At 42.8% G+C, this 16,408-nt stretch overlaps 1 long non-coding RNA gene across 1 annotated transcript; it reads left to right on the top strand.

Annotated features, from left to right (window-relative positions):
- The first annotated feature begins 4,332 nt into the window (after window positions 1-4,332).
- On the top strand, window positions 4,333-16,147 carry LOC148664658 (uncharacterized). The gene is made up of 4 exons (XR_015936508.1): window positions 4,333-4,408; window positions 5,376-5,514; window positions 7,216-8,269; window positions 15,858-16,147. It is a non-coding gene; the product is annotated as an uncharacterized LOC148664658 (long non-coding RNA).
- The last annotated feature ends 261 nt before the right edge of the window (window positions 16,148-16,408 follow it).

Here is a 16,408-nt window from a genome sequence, read left to right as displayed (position 1 = left end):
AAGAGTTTCACAAATCAAAGAAAGGTTGTGAAAGATCACGGGTACTGTCTGCTCCATAAAATGCTTGACTTCACCTTGGCAGGACTTTCATGTTTGCTCGAGTACCTATCTTGTATCACACCTGGTTAAAGGTTGAATATGATGGTAGTCCAATTAATAATAACAGACAGATAGAATGTGGTTTCATATAGCACATATATGAAAATCCTTCCCTGTCTCCTATAAGCACTTTTTTATGTGGTACTAATTTATACTAATGATAAATTATTTGCTAAGAAGTCAAGTAATTATTGTTATGAATCATCCCTTCGAGAGACTCAGAGTGAAAGACAATTTCTCACAGAAACTCCAACTCCCCCAGACTGGAGGACACGGGTGAGAGAAACGGCCAGCATCGTCATCATCATCATCATTATTATTATTATTATTATTATTATTAGACCAGCAAAGGAGGGTTGTCACGGGGGGTTTGGTTGGTTCGGTTTCCATGACGACGGGCCCGCTGACAGTCCGGCGGCTCCGATCCGGATTCATTCCTCTTCAGTAAAAATCCACTGCAGCCTGACAGCAGGTTTGACAGGTCAGGTTCGTGTGGGTCTGCGGGTTGAACTGAGGACGGGAGAGAGCTGTCGGTGCAGAAGCACACGAGTGGACAAGAGCTGACATTAAAGCGCCGGGTCGTGTTTTTTATATAGCGCCTTTAAAGGTGGCTTCTCAAAGCGCTTTACTGAATGACAACAACAATTAATAAAAAAATTGATACAGGATCAAACACAGTTACACTATCAGCTGCAGGTCTCCCAGGAGTTAAATAATAATAACTAAAGGTTATAATAAACATTAAAGGTTTGTTCTTGCTGAAAAGAGAAAACATAACGTTTCGGCTGTGGAGCCTTCTTCAGGTGTGAACTGTATCTATAGAGACATGTCTCTCCTCTTACCAGCAGGGAATAAAGCTGTTACTTGTACAAGTGTACAAGAGCTGACATTAAAGCGCTGGGTCATGTTTCTATGCCAGGAGCTGTTACTGAGGATCAGCTGGGAGTGTTGATGTACAGTACCGGAGCCCTCTGCTTGTGAGGAGCTGACAGGTGTGAACCTGCTGTATCTGGCGAGCTGCTTGTGTACTACATTACCAACAATACCCAGAAATGGAGGGTGGAAGTGAGGTCGATCAAGTAAAGACACACGAGTATTCACATCCCTTCTCCGAGTCTCTCTATTAATAAAAATACAAGAGCATTGCAGCAGGAATTGATGGCAGCTTCTATCAATGACGATTTGAAGTTTGCACATTTTAGTTATTTTTATTATTGTACCGCTCTTGGGTTCACGTGGGTATGCGCCCTCACTGTTGCCACCTCAGATCAACCCCCCACCATCAGGAACTCAAGCCTTGGACTCCAGCATCACTCAACAGGGACCCAGCCAGTTGAGCTAAAGGTAGATCTCCCGTCAGCCCGACGGCTGCGGTCCCTGCTATTCACAGGGAAGGGCGGTGACGTCACAGCGCTGGTAAGCCGGCTCGCACAACCTGCAATTTTGGCCGTATGCGTTTCAGTTAAACATGTCTGTAGAGAGCCATCTACAGGGGAAAGGCGATATAACATCACAGCAGCAGCATTTAAGGTGGAACGAAAAACGCAAATAAGAAGCCAACTTCAGCCTCGTGGGGGAGTAACAGTCAAGAGATGAAATCTTTTTCTAATAAGAAATAAATAATCAATTTCTGGAAGGAACAACTCATTTTAAATTGTTTTCTTGAGAGTGAAGTAACGGGACATTTTAATCAGAAAGTGTTGCTGTAAAAAGCGAATTTCCCGGTTTTTATACTCGTCCAGAAACTCTCCCCTAAACACACGTTCTGTCTAAACACATGTTACAGGACTCCCGTCTCATGTGGAGACACATGTGGGGTCTTGTCAGGGCAGAAGTCCCACATTTTAAACCAGTTTAAACTGGGACTGGGTACAACCCGGATCAAGACAAGAACTGAGAGATTCATCAAGCACTCTCTCCCACTGGTGTCCTTTTATATGTCTCTGTCCTGTTTCCTAAAAAAACCCACTAATACCCCATGTAGGAAAGAAGACTCGCTCATCACTCCCGTTCTGTCCCGGTGTCTCAGTAACTGGGACTGAAGCAGACGGAGAGGAGACGCGCACTTCCAGAACTTTCCTTCCCGCTCGGTTATTCCCGCTGAGCCCCAGACGGACTTTTCCCCTCCTGAGGAAAGAACATCTTCCCACACAAACAGCCCGTTTCTCTCGGAGACACCGGCAGCCCACAACACCCACAGCACAGGGAGCGTTTTTACCAGCTGTGCCGCCACACGGGCAGCAGGACTCCCCTCGTCTGCAGAAACACCAGGGAAGAGCCTCCGCCATCCCTCCCAGCCCACAGGAGATTCCCGCTGGAAGGAGCTGGCGAGGGATTCCCAGTCATTCCTGGGATTTCCAGGAAAGAAGCGGCTCCTCACCTGGGACTAAAACAGCCCTGAGAGGAGCTCGAGCGCTCAAACTCGGAGTGTCGCTTAGCAACCGGCGCAGCAGCGGTATCCGGAGGACGAGCCGGAAGCGGGTTTTGGCGCCAGTTTTTCTCTTTTATTATCGGCTCATGAGAATAAAGTCAATATAAAACATAAAAGTCAATTTCTCTCCCTTATCTGTCTGAACATAAGAAAGGTTACAAACCACAGACACAGACAGGACACTGTAAGAGTAGGGGTGTTGACAATGACACATACAGTATGTATAAATATAAAAAAAGTTCTGACTGCTGGTCAGTACAGATCCCTGGACACTGTGTGTGAGAGTAGGGGTGTGGACCTCAGTGTCCTGACTGCTGGTCAGTACAGATCCCAGGACACTGTGTGTGAGAGTAGGAGTGTGGACCCCAGTGTCCTGACTGCTGGTCAGTACAGATCCAGGACACTGTGTGTGAGAGTAGGGGTGAGGACCCCAGTGTCCTGACTGCTGGTCAGTACAGATCCGTGACACAGTGTGTTAGTGTGGAGGTATCTTCCTTTTTCAAGTTTCGCTGTGATATACTGAAATACTTCCTCAGTTTCTGTTCCTCTTTGCTGTTTCTTACCCTGGTCAAATACTCAGCTTCTCTATTTAAGTTGAAGTAGTATTTCAGTTTGTGTGTGTGTTGTTTAGTGTGTGTTGTGTTTGTGTGTGCTCCAGTGGGTAAGGTTGTGTTGTATGTCTTTTGCTGTGATTCGACTTTGATTTGTTTTGTGGTGGTTGTTGTTCTAAGGCATGTCACTGATTCACTGAGAGGATAGGAACTATTCCCCCTCAGTTCACCTGGAAGATGGAAGGAGAGAGAGACTGTACTGAGTCCTGTCTGTAGGATACCCATTACGACAAGCACACAGTGTATATAAATGAGATATTAATGAATCTGTACTGTTATAGACTGTACTGAGTCCTGTCTGTAGGATACCCCTCACAACAAGCACACAGTGTATATAAATGAATCTGTACTGGTATAGACTGTACTGAGTCCTGTCTGTAGGATACCCATCACAACAAGCACACAGTATATATAAATGAGATATAAATGATTCTGTACTGTTATAGACTGTAATGAGTCCTTCTATCTCAACAAGCACACAGTATAAAAACGATTGTAGCTGATGTAACATCTAATCATGATATACACTAGATAGATACGATTTTATTGTCCCCTGAGGGAAAATTTTATGGACACCCAGCACTCCTGTACATTTAAACAGAATGGAAACAAAAAAAGAGAGAAGAAAAGAAAACCACAGCACATTATTTTATTACAAAAAATAAGAAAAATATTGCACATGTACAGTATAACACATAACAACATGTAACATGTATAACACGTCACAAAACATATCTCACTCACTCATGTGTTTATTAAAATGCAGATTACATTATATCGAAATTATTTATTTCATTTAAATTTGTTTGCTGATATAATTTATATAATTTAATAACTGCTACACATGCACAGTTAAAACAGAGCCTCCGTATAGACACACCTGTCAGCTCTCCTACCGTTTTATCTCTACTATAGAAGTCCCCGCATTTATTGGAGCCTCGGTCACCGCTAGTACACGGCAGCCCCACAGAAGAAACTCTTCACAGTGGTCTGGGCACGAACACTCGTGGAACCCGCCCGTCTTCTCCGTGGACATGGTTTCCCTGCGAGAGCCGGGCGAGGCGGGTCCTGGACGTGCGAATCTCTCAGGCTGCAGAGGCGCCTATTCTCGCAGTATTACGGCGCGCCGGTGCCGTGACTCGCTCCCGGCGGTGCCTCCAGTTCCTCCGCATTCCTGAGTGCCGGTTCCACTCTGCTCATTTCATGTGAACTGCGCTCGGACCTGCGGACCGGAGCGGGTTAGAGCGCCGGCACGGCCGCTCCGAAGGTCAGGAGAAAATTCTGAACTTTTCTCTCTTCTCACGGTGTGTCGGTTTAGCGAGAAATTATGGATTTTCAGTTCTGAAATCGAGAAAGTGCTCGAAAATCACGCTTTCAGGATATACGATCAGCTCCTGAAAGCTCATCGTACATCGAAGCCTGTTTAAAGCATATCAGTTTCTTTTAAATCGTATTTAAATCCCCGAACAATTTCTCTCTCCTGATCCGTGATGCCTGGAATACAGCCTTGGGACAAAATCTAAAACAAAAACAGCACAATTGATTCTTTTTATACACAGAGTTTATTAATATACTTCCTTAATTCTTTGCAGGTAAATTAACAACGCTGAAGTGAGAACATTAATAATATGTATCTTATATAGCGCCTTATATTCCAGAGAAAAAGTCCACACTGAGAGGAAACAGCAGAATTACACAGGGGCAGTGAAATTAAAGCTCTTTTATTGAAGAAGGTTTAGAGTCTGGATGTGAAAGACTTCAGGGAAGTAGACTCTCTGATGTCCTTGGTGATGTTTTCACCTGTTTCTCTAAATACTACTTGTTTCTTTTAAATTAATTTTACATGCTTTTCCCCCAGTAAGAGTGTTTGTTTGATGCACATATAAAATATTAGCTCTTCTTAATACAGGCACATATCAGAAAACACTGACTCAGTGTTCCAGGTTCACAGGAGAAGTGGCTTTTTCATTCCATTTGTAGTTAATAATTGTATTAAAGACACAGCTTGTGCGATTTGCCTCAGTTACTTTTAAAATATCTGGGTTTTCTTAGTCTTTCACCTGAAGCAACTTTCATTTGTATTGATTGACAGACCTGCCTGTTACTGGAACAACACGAGTCACATGAGAGTTTACTCATGAAAAGTATTTTAATGTTTAATGCTTCCTGAGTGAATAGATGCGTTATGAATTTTCCTGGCAGTTTATTAAGTTTCGTTTGTACTGATCTACCAGGTGGCGCCAGAGAAGACTCTTCCTCACCCAGGTGAGCTCACCTTTACCTGAAGAGAACAGGAAGTCTTTCTCCTTCAGGTCACCAGGAAGAGGGAAGGAGAGAGAGAGATGGCATCTGAGAGCTCAGCGCTCAGCCCTGGTGAGATGTCTCTTGTTCTAACTGTCAGAGTGTCGGTAAGGGAGTCACTGAAGGTCTCTTCTCTGTCACAGAGCACAGCAGCAGCTGGAGAAGTTTCTTCCTGTCTGCTGAGAGTTTGTTCTGTCTGTCAAACACACAGGGTCTGAACTAAGAGAGAGGAGCTGATTTACTTTCACTTTCTCTTGTCAGCGATCGGAGATTAGTACTGTGAAACCTGAACAGGAAGGACATCATATATTTCCCCTGGTTTGTACTAAGAAGTTAATTTACAGTAAAAACAATTTAATTGGTGTAAAACCTCAGGTTCACTAATGTATCTGCAGGAGTTTTAAACACGGCTGATATGTTCAGACATGGTTGTTTCCTGTTTGAAACCGGAGCAGCAGAGAGACACGCAGAATATAAAAAGAGTCTTGCCTGTTCGTTATTTAGTCACTGATGGATACAAGGGCCAGATGTGACAGTAGCCAGGGAATTTCTACTTTCAGTGTTTGAACTTGAGTCCCCAAAACTTCTGTCCTTGTTTTTTGTTTTCCTACTTCTTGTGTTCAGAAAGTTGATGACCGGAGAAACTGACCCATAGCTGTAACTGGGATTTTTATCACCTCAGACAAATAAAACTGTTTCTTTTTGAATAGGTCATTCCTTATGTTTTTTTTCCTTTCCTGAGCTGTACTGTCACCTTGACCTGATTCTTCCACTCCATCATGAAGGAGGTGAAAACACATCTCTGCTGTACAGAATTTCAACAGCAGGACGGACACAGCATCTCTGATCAGCTGGCTGTTCTACACCAGTTAACTAATTAAAACTTAGTACTGTGAAGAGGGCCTAGACACTAACTCCATTTTTCCTTTGACCTCTGCCATTTCTTGACTCATCTGTCCTGAAATGATCATCTATAATGTGAATCTTGGACACAGGTAACATGAACAGATGTAGCTTCACATGCATAGTTTGACTGGCTTTGGAAATCCGTGAGAATATTCTGAATTTGCTCTCTGATGGAAGAGGTGAAATCACACCAACACACTTCGGGGCTTGGTGACCTGTGGACTCGGTCATTAACTATCTAATACAAGTTCAATACAGCTTGCATGTGAAAGAATCCGACAGGTGGTGTGGAACTCCGAAGTCCACGTCAGGCCCATGACTTTCACACTTTTGCACCATCAGTTCTGCCCTTTGCTCATCTCACCCTCTGTTTCTGTATCTCGGCCTCGCTGGTGGTGAGGCACTGTGTTCAATCAATGAGCTCTCTGAGGCGGTGAATAAGTTGACCTGATCTTCACCAGCAGGGGGTGCCTGCAGGCAGTGAGAGGTTTCCACAGGTTGGGAGTTTTATCTGTCATCTGCTCTTTCCTCCCTGACCGGGTGCTGTGAGCTCGGGTCTTCACACAAAAAGGAAAATCTTGCACTTCCTGTGCCTCTGCCATGGTTGGGAGACATGTTGGTGTCACAGTTAATAGCTGAGTAAACAATGAGGGGGGAGATTGAATAAAATAAAGAAAATAAAGAGAAGGTGGGGCAGAGCTTAAATTTCAGCAGGCATCTTGAATTGGTCACTTGACCCCCCATATATTTTAGTAAAAAATAGAACAAATCATCTACCATCAAAGGACATGTGTCTAGAGAGAGAATAGATACAAAAATTGCATGTGTGATAAAAATTTGGTAATCTGTGATCTTTCTCTCTGACAGGGGAGCAACAGGCTGATTCCCATGAGGCACCACAGTGTCTCTCAGAGATCAGGATCATGCTGCTGGGGGAGAGATGGTCTGGGAGGAGCTCGGCAGGAAACACCATCCTGGGCAGAGAGGAGTTTGACACTAAGAGAGGAATGGAGGAATTTGAGAAGAGACAGGGTGAAGTAACTGGGAGGCAGGTCACTGTAGTTAACACACCAGAATGGTATTTCTGTGTTCAGTGGTACTCAGGTGGACAGGAGCATCCTTTCGAGGACACTCTAGACTGGAATAAAAAGGTGATTCAGCCCAGTGTGTCTCTGTGCCACCAGGACCCCACGCTCTCCTCCTGGAGATTAATCTGGACTCAATCACAGACCACTGGAGATCAGTGGAAAAGCATCTCAATCTTCTCAGTGAGAGAGTGTGGAAACACACAATAGTGCTGTTCACCTGGGAGAACACACTTAGAAACACAACCATTGAGCAGCGCATTGAGAGAGGAGGGAAGGAGCTCCAGTGGCTGGTGGAGAAATGTGGGAACAGGTATCATGTTCTCAACAACAAGAACAGGGGCGACCACACTCAGGTCACAGAGCTCCTGGAGAAGATAGAGGACATGGTGGCAGGAAACTATGGGCTGTACTTCACAACTGACATTGAGCAACTACACACTGAACCAGAAAAATATATTAAGCAAAAGGAGGAGAAGAGACAGAGAGAGACAGAGGGAGGGGGAGAGACAGAGAGAGACAGAGGAGTTGAGACAGAGGGAGGGGGAGAGACAGAGAAGTTGAGACAGAGAGAGGAGGAGAGACAGAGAGAGACGGAGGAGCTCACACAGAGGGAGGAGGACAGATAGAGAGACATAGGAGCTGAGACAGAGGATTGAGGAGAGAGAGAGATGAGGAGCTCAGACAGAGGTTGGAGGAGGAGTGAAGCAGGAGAGAAGAGGAGCTGAAGGAGAAGATGAGAAAGACACTGAAGGAAGAGGAGCTGGAGAAAGAGACAGAGGAGCCCAGACTGGCTGTCAAGAGGAGAAACAGTAAAGAATTCAACCCTCCCAACAGTGAGTGTGATTGAAGCTGTATTACTGAGTCACTGATTTTACTGGTCATCAAACTCAGAGATTCAACCATCTTGTTTCCTGTTAGGAATTAAAATAATACTGTGCTCCGCTCTGTACTGTATTACTAACAGTGGCACACAGATGTGTGTCTGTTTAAATCCTATGTGCTGTAATTGAACTGTTTTCTATCTGGATGATTAGAATTAATCCATCACACAGCAGCTCAATCTCTGTAATATGTTCCTCAAGACTGTCTGACCAACAATCAATCAATAATCTAGGCTTATTTATCAATGCACGAACAGTACAGCACACAGCAGTGTTGTCGGCATTGAAATGCTTTCCCCGCGAGTTGGTTAAAGGTTCGTTAAGAGGGATAGAAGTGTAGAAGGACAGGAATTTATAGGGGTTAACATTAGGATACAACAGATTACACAATTGCAATTTACAGATAGTGCAGAGGTAACACAAGGATAGGTGGTATTTACAGATGCAGCCATTCAAAGTGCGCGGTACAGACACGTACCGGAGGTAATTGGCTACTGCGTCACGCATTGTGATTGGTTGACCGACAGGGGCACTCGTGGTCCGTTGGTCTGTCGTAGAAAGATTTACAGTAAACGTCTTTACTGTGCCCGTTGTAGTATTGAATATTTATATGGAATTTTACCACTGAAGGGAAATCTTAGTAGCTGAGCATAAAAAGAATAGGAGCATACTGTAACGCGTGTGAAGGCCATAAACAATATTAATTTTGGAACATAAACATACAGTATATGGCTGGTCTCAGTAGTTTAAAGAAAACATACACACCAGTATTCCATTTCTCCCTAAACATTTTAAGCATCGAAGTCTTTCATTAACCTGATACCGGAGTCAACAAGCATACTTTTTAGAATTTGATTAAAAGGGAATATAATATGGAATTGCGTATCTAAAGAAATTAATAACGATATAATTATATTCATGTACTGCAGCACAAGAATAGTACACGCTGTACATTGCCTGTTGATAATGTTTCTGTAGTGCCTTTTCAGCATTCTCCATGTGATCTTGCTGGTGACGCTGTGGGTTAGGTTCCTGACTCCCATGTCACATGGTCTGTGATCAAATCCCACAAGATTTATTTTTCTTAACTAGTATACTTTAGATCTTTTTTTCTGAACCGGGGAAAATCTGATCATGTTTATAACAATAATAAAAAAACATTATTTTACATATCACCTTTATGTGATATCACCTTAAGGACAGCACATACAAGGGTTAATTGCACAATGGACCGCGCAAAGAAATTTAAAATAGTCTTCTTTAGGTGTGAGGGCAGGAGTGGATCGCAGAAGGCATAATCGGCAAATTAGGAAAACAAAGAACAGGACAGGTGAGACGTTTATCCAGAGCGCGAGTGATCAGAAAAAGGAACAGCTGTTACGCCCAGGTTTTACGCTCTCTCTCTGCTGAATGAATAAAAGCATTTTATTAAAAACACGTTTGCGTTTGTCTGGGTATTTACTTTGTAATCTGTGGTTTACATCTACTGTATTGTTTTGAGATGCCACTTTTAAAGGTGATATGTAAAATAAATGTATTATTGTTAGAGAAACATGATCAGATTTTCCCTGGTTCAGAAAAAAGAGGATTAAAATCTGTAATCTTTCCACTTGTATGTCATCGGAAAATACAAGAAGTTTCTGCTTTGTGTAAGGATGGTATCAAAAAGTAATCTAAGTGGTGAGAAAGCTGTGCTCCTCAAAGCGCTTTACAGGATAAAAACAATAACAGCAATGGTGGCTGGGCAAACGATTTTTTTATAGAAATACAAAATGAGATATAATGATGTGTCCTGGCTAAGACATTAACGAGTACAACCCCCCTCTCTGCGGGAGTGCTGGCTGTGACGAATTAAACCAGTTTCACAGGTATTTTCAAAGTAGAAGGGGGCGAGATTTCCAGCTTAATTTTCGTTAAATTAAATAATTTTTTAAAATTAAAATTCATTCTATACAGCAATCGTATATTTGGGTACCGTTTCAGAAAACTTTCATGCTTAAAATGTTTAGGGAGAAATGGAAGACTGATAATGGAATGAAATGAAATGGAATGAATGATAAGTGTCGCAGTTTAAATAATTTTCGTAGTTAGAAATTATGAAACGCTCTGTTAAAAGCAAGAGAGTTTTTATGTCCGTTGCAGTAAAAGAAAATGCCTGACAAAGTAGGGCTTTGACAGATTCCAAGTGCATTTTTGCAATTTACGTTGCATTGTCCATTGTGCTGCTGTAATACAGTTTAAAATAAGTCTAAACTGTATCAGCTTTATTTATGGGTTGCAATTTAGAAAAAGTCAAAAACCGCACTCAAAATGCAATTTAAAGCTTTCTGGCAAGAGGAGACACCCAAATTAATAATGTAACATGCCACTGTATGTGCATGAACAAAGTTATACTGCCCCGGTAGTTATATACCCCGGCGGAACACATTCCATAAGAATCAGAGCTATTATGTATCGCCTTTAAAGGTGGCTTCTCAAAATGCTTTACAGGATAAAAACAACAATTACAGCAACAACAACAATATTGTATTTCATTGCACTTTGAAAACCAAGTAATAACTTAACTATATGTGCAAACGTTTTATGATATGTCGCTGTTGTGAATGTCTGTGGAGTGTTTCTTATTTGCCTTTCTTTCCTGGCTCTTTTGCTCGCCCTCCCCCCTCTCTCCCTCAATTAAATTCAAGGTGCTTTATTAGCATGACAATCAGTGTTGGATATTTACTTTGCTTTGAGATTCCACTTTTAAAGGTGATATATAAAATCAAGGCTTTAACTTGCTTTAACTCCGCAAGTCTGAGTTCTCGTTTCTGTCCTATCTGAACCGAAAGTATTACAATATGTATCTTTATAGCAGGTGGTGTACAACTGTTTAGCATAGATTACACTTTTATAAAATGTATTTAACAAATAAAAACAATTACAATCTAATCTTTCCACGTTTGCTCCCAAGATCCTAAGAAAAATAAATCTAAACGGGGAGGAAGCTATGCTGAAAGTTTATTAAGATACTTAGAAGACAAAGATATCAATTTATGTTGCATTTGTCTGATTGTGAATCAAAAAACACATATATTTAAATACGCGTTTATGATTTAAATCAAAACGCGATTCAAATCAATATAAATGTTTATTTTGTAACGCATAGGTGACTATTCATTGTTATTAAAATGACTTAAATTCGATCATGTTGTGATATTTAGAAATATCAATTTGTTTGGTGCGAGTGAGGTTTTATTTAATCTCTGACCAAGGGAAACATTTCATTTTTTCAAAGAAATGTTAGTTAAAAAAAAGTAATGGTTTGCAGTGGAATTCGATCACAGGCTGTGTGACATGGGAGTCAGGAACCTAACCCACAGAGCCACCAGCAAGGTCACATGCAGTGTGCTGAAAAAGCACTACAGAAACATTATCAACAGACAATGTACAGCGTGTACTATTCTTGTGTTGCGGTACATGAATATAATTATATCGTTATTAATTTCTTTAGATACGCGATTCCATATTATATTCCCTTTTAATCAAATTCTAAAAAGTATGCTTGTTGACTCCGGTATCAGGTTAATGAAAGACTTCGATGCTTAAAATGTTTAGGGAGAAATGGAATACTGGTGTGTATGTTTTCTTTAAACTACTGAGACTAGCCATATACTGTATGTTTAAGTTCCAAAATTCATATCGTTTATGGCCTTCACACGCGTTACAGTATGCTCCTATTCTTTTTATGCTCAGGTACTAAGATGTCCCTTCAGTGGTAAAATTCCATTAAAATATTCAATACTTAAATGGGCACAGTTAAGACATTAAATATACATATACATACTGTATACAGTACAGTTTGCATACGGTAATATGTTTATGTTCCTAAATCAATCTCTTTTATGAGCATGTGAAAGGCATGGTGAATCGATTCTCAAAAATTACTGTACTTTGCATGATTGGAAACAAATGCGTGATTGCGAAATGCTCTATAAAAATTTACTCTATTACAAATTTACAATTTGTTGATAATAGAAATGTTAGGTTCTCTAAAGCTTTGTGATAGTTCACCCACCCAGGCAGCAAAAGATCAGCTGCACTGGTAAGATGTGACACTGAAGATATGATTAATAACCTTTTAAATCTGAAGGGAGATCTGAAGGGATCCCTCCCCCCCCACACACACACACAATAGAAGCAGGAAGCAGAAGCAGGGACCGTTGTCAGAAGGGAAGAAGGTGACTATTCATTGTTATCAAAAATGACTTAGATTCAATCATGTTATGATATTTTGAAATATAAAAGTCAATTGATTGTCCATAATATTGCTATTCTATTTTTTCGAAGAAATGTTTGTTTAAAGAAAAGTCACAACGCCAGCTGGATTTGAACACACAACCCATGAGTTGGTAATCAGGCACGTAGACCAGTGGGCTACAAGGGAAGTCGCATGAAGAGAGAGGCGAAACAGCCCTGCACAGCCCTGTCGCAGTACACGAATATAATCATATCGTTATTAATTTCTTTAGATACGCGATTCCATATTATATTCGCAGAAAAGCTTAAAACTACCACTTTTTCACACGCTATTTCACATGTTAGTTAAATACTTCGATGCTTAAAATGTTTAGAGAGAAATGGAATACCGGTGTGTATTTTTTCTTTAAAGTACCGATTCCTCGAATCTGACTGGCTCACACCCTTCTGAAGTGGTTCCATAATATCTGGTATACGGAAAAGAAAGCGTTGATAAAAAAGCCTGGATACTCATGTATCTGATACAAGTATCTTTAAATACAGTCTTTGCTGTGCTCTTGAGGATCCTTGTGATATTTTGAGCTCTAGTTGAATGATAAGTGTCGCATTTTAAATAATTTTCGTAGTTAGAAATTATGAAACAACCTGTTAAAAGCAAGGGAGTTTTTATGTCTGTTGAAGTAAAAGAAAATGCCTGACAAAGTATGGCTTGGACAGATTCCAAGTGCTTGTACAAATGTGCTAAAGAAATTATACTTTGAGTATACAGCTTGTCCAAAGTCATTCATTATTAATACTATTAGTAATATCTTCGGTAAAGGCTTTGATGCATAAATATTTCTTATTAAGGTAGGTTGTGTACTTTTGTCCAACTAAGCAATCTTGCTTTCATAAAATATACCAACATTTTAATGACTGATGATTAACATGCTGTAATACACAGTTTAAATTTAAAAGCTCAAATGCTGTACATGAGAGGTTAAGCTTTATTGGCTCCTACTGGTGGTTTTACAAGGTGATGCCGGATACTTTCTGGCATGACGTCAAATGACGCGATTAACCCCGTGATACTGTGTGATACCGCGACACGCCCACCGGGGTATACCGCGAAATACCCCACCCATTTTGAATGGCTGCATCTGTAGGTATTTAGGTGTCCTGACAGTAGTAGGGTACAGGGTAGGAGGTATTTAGTGCTCTTCGTAGGTGTCCTGAGAGTGCAGTTCAAGGAGGTAACTGCAGGCATCTGCTGTGGTTGGCTGTTCAGTAGTCTTACTGCCTGGGGGAAGAAGCTGTTACGAAACCAGGTGATCTTGGTCTGTATACTTCGGTACTGTTTCCAGATGGTAGTAGACAGAACAAGTTGTGGTTTGGGTGACTGGGGTCCCTGAAGATGGACCTGGCCTTCCTGAGGCATCTAACAGAGTCGATATCCTCTGTGTTCAGTAGCGCAGCCGGTAGTGTTTTGAGTCAGTTTCACCACCCTCTGGAGGACCTAGCGCTCGTGGGCGGAGCAGTTACCACACCAGGCAGTGGTGCAGCCGGCTAGGATGCTTTCAGTGGTGCAGCTGTAGAAGCTGGTCAGGATGTGTGACGGCATTCAGAACTTCTTCAGTCTGCGGAGAAAGCATAGCCGCTGTCTTGTCTACGGGGTTGGTGTGGTAGGTCCAGGTTAGATCGTCTATGATGTTGACACCTAGGAATTTGAAAATCTGGACCACTGCAGACCCGCTGATGTGAATGGGTGCGTGGTCTGTTACTTGGTGCTTCCTGTTGTCCACGATCAGCTCCCTAGTTTTGCTGGTGTTCAGAGAGAGGCTGTTGTCATGACTTCATGCTGTCAGCGTTTCTACCTCCTCCCTGTTTGCAGACTCATCACCGTTCGTGATCAAGCTGATGATCGTTGTATTGTCCGCAAACTTGATGATGGAGTTTGTCTTGTTCCTGGCGATGCAGTCGTGGGTGAATAGGGAGTAGAGGAGAGGTCTGATTACTCAGCCCTGGGGGGGCACCGATGCTCAGAGTCAGGGTGGAGGATGTACTTGTGCTGACTCTCACCACCTGTGGTCGGCCTGTCAGAAAGTCCAGGATCCAATTGCAGAGAGGGGAGCTTAGTCCTAGGTCCTGGAGCTTGGTGATAAGCCTTAAGGGTATGATGGTGTTGAATGCTGAGCTGTAATCGACAACATTCTCACATACGTTTCTCTCTTGTCTAGGTGTGAGAGGGTAGTGTGTAGAGCAGTGGCGATGGCCTCCTCAGTTGATCTGTTAGTGTCAAAGGCAGCTCTGAAGTCCTGCAGGACAGGAATGGATGAAAGAGCCCATCAGCAGGTCATTAGAAACCCAGACAAGAGCTGTTTCTGTACATCAGTCTGAAAGACTCACAGCTTGTCTGCAGATCAGTGAGTCTGTGACTAAACAGCAGCAGCCTGTTGTAGAATCTGTGTCAAACAGGGTGAGATGGAGAATTACTGAACAGCCTGGAGTCTGAATTTTGCTTTTTTAACAAAGTGGTCAAGACTGAAGGTCTCAGTGTTGAAGGGACAGTTCCTTACCGACTGAGGAAGAGAATCACTGCAGGACAGCCCAGCCGTGGGGATGTGGTACCAGGAACATGAGGTTGAGTTTATTCCGCTGAGAGGTGCTAAGCTTTAAGGCTGTTTCTCTCTTCTCATACTCTGAAGTAAAGACACAGTGGACTCTGACTCTGGGTGTGATCAGTTTCAGAGTGAAATACCAGAAGGATGATTGCACTGGACTGCACACTCTCCTAGAGTGCTGTTCTTAACTGGATTGAAGAGATTATCTCTCCTTTTTCAATTAACTTCCTTCTACACTCTGCCCCTGTCACGCCCCACACTCTCCCTTGCAAACGGCATTGCATTCCCAAGCCCACTGTTTCACAATCTCACTCCTAATTGAACCCCTCACATTCCCACATTCTGCAAGATTCATGGTTGCGCATAAAGTTCCTCCTGTTCTACCAATTGGTTTCCTGGCAGCCCCTGTAACAGTACAGTACTACAGCATGACTGTTGTTGCTTGAAGGCCGGTAAGTGAACATGATTTTTAAAATGAAACTTGACTCACTTTGGGGGGGAAAAGTTCTGACAAAAGTTCACAAAATCATGAACATCCCGTAAAACTCTGTAGTTAGTTGATGCTAAAGATTATGAGTCTCTTTTATAATGGCTCTTTAAGTTTTGACTCTTGAGCAAACTGAACCCTTCTTATCTGTGGAAAGGTTGGTCTCCTCTCATGTGTATCCTCCCTGATGTTCCTGTCTCTCCTCCTGTTGCAGTGAATTAAGTCAAACCCAGACTCCAGCCCCGCCCCTCTGAGCTGAGACTGGTGCTGCTGGGCAGGACTGGTGCTGGGAAGAGTGCAGCAGGAAACACCATCCTGGGCTCAGAAGAGTTTCCCTCCAAAGCCAGCAGCTCCGCGGTCACTCAGGAGAGCCGGAAGAGGACAGGAAGTGTCCGGGAGATGGCTGACTGTAGTGGACACTCCAGACTGGCTCCACACTGGACTGTCTGAGGGGGACAGGAGACAGGATGTGGGGCTCTGTGTTAACTTGTCTGCCCTGGGACCCCATGCCTTCCTCTTGGTGACCCCGCTGGGCCGATCCACAGGGGAGGAGAAGAGGACACTGGAGATATTCGGGGAGAAGGCCCTGGAACACACCATTATCCTGTTCACCCACGCTGATGAGCTGACCAGCAGGACGCTGGAGGAGTTTGTGCACACAGGCAGCAGGGAGCTCCAGTGGCTGCTGGGAAAGTGTGAGAACAGGTATCACGCCCTCAACAACAAGGACAGGGGCGCCACTCAGGTCACAGAGCTGCTGGAGAA

The sequence above is a fragment of the Lepisosteus platostomus genome, chromosome 5 (genome assembly GCF_059453375.1).
Source record: "Lepisosteus platostomus isolate fLepPlt1 chromosome 5, fLepPlt1.hap1, whole genome shotgun sequence".
In the NCBI taxonomy this organism is placed as follows: domain Eukaryota; kingdom Metazoa; phylum Chordata; class Actinopteri; order Semionotiformes; family Lepisosteidae; genus Lepisosteus; species Lepisosteus platostomus.
This window is presented reverse-complemented; position numbering and strand designations above follow the sequence as displayed.